The following is an 802-nucleotide window of genomic DNA, read 5'->3' as shown; positions in this document are numbered from 1 at the left end:
TGATGTTTGACTAACCTGGCATATTCTGAATGAGTGATTTATCTAGCATCAGGCACTTGGGAGGGTAACAGAGGATGATGTTACAGGGTAAGAGGGAAATAAAACCCTGAGAAGGAGATTTTGAAGAAGCTGCTTAAGAGGGGAGTTGCTTTGTGGTCCAGCTTTGCTTTGGCAGATGCCCTCTGCACAAAAACCTACAGGGACCGTGCAGTGCGGGGCAGGGGGCTGTCATTGTGCCGTGACCCACTGTGGCAGGGCCTAACCCCGCTCACCCCTTGCATGTCTTCCAGCCCATCACTTCATTGCGGCGACGGCGTGCCAGGAGGCAGACTACAGCTGGATGATCCACCACTACTGCCTGAAGCAGTTCCAACTCAGCATGGAGGGCATCGGGCAGCGGCTCTGGTGTGACTGGGATGAGACCCTGGGGTAAGTGGAGCCCTCTGCTCACCCCTCGCTTCCTGGTGTCCTGGGACCACCTGCACCCCACTTTGATTTGGGGGTTTTATTTCATGGGGGGGCCAGGGAACAAATGTGCTGTTTCACACCACTTTGCAAGTGCTGCTGATGCCCTGGCTCCATCCCTGCTGGGTCCAGCTGAAGGGGCCTCCCCATCTCAGTTGCTTTTGGAGGAGCCATGAGGTGGGCTTGAAGCGGAGAGCAGTGGACAGAGTCCAGTCTACCTGGACTTCAGTGAGACTTCTGACACCATCTCCCACAAGATGTTCACAGACAAGCTGGTGAAGCGTGGGTTCAACGGACAGGCAGTGAGGTGGGTTGAAGCACAGGAACAAACTGAACC

At 55.2% G+C, this 802-nt stretch overlaps 1 pseudogene; it reads left to right on the top strand.

The window, feature by feature from the left end:
- Window positions 1–290: 290 nt before the first annotated feature.
- LOC104542045 lies at window positions 291–429 on the top strand (annotated as a pseudogene).
- The last annotated feature ends 373 nt before the right edge of the window (window positions 430–802 follow it).

This window comes from Mesitornis unicolor, unplaced genomic scaffold (assembly GCF_000695765.1).
Source record: "Mesitornis unicolor isolate BGI_N332 unplaced genomic scaffold, ASM69576v1 scaffold1556, whole genome shotgun sequence".
NCBI classification, from domain to species: Eukaryota; Metazoa; Chordata; class Aves; order Mesitornithiformes; family Mesitornithidae; genus Mesitornis; species Mesitornis unicolor.
This window is presented reverse-complemented; position numbering and strand designations above follow the sequence as displayed.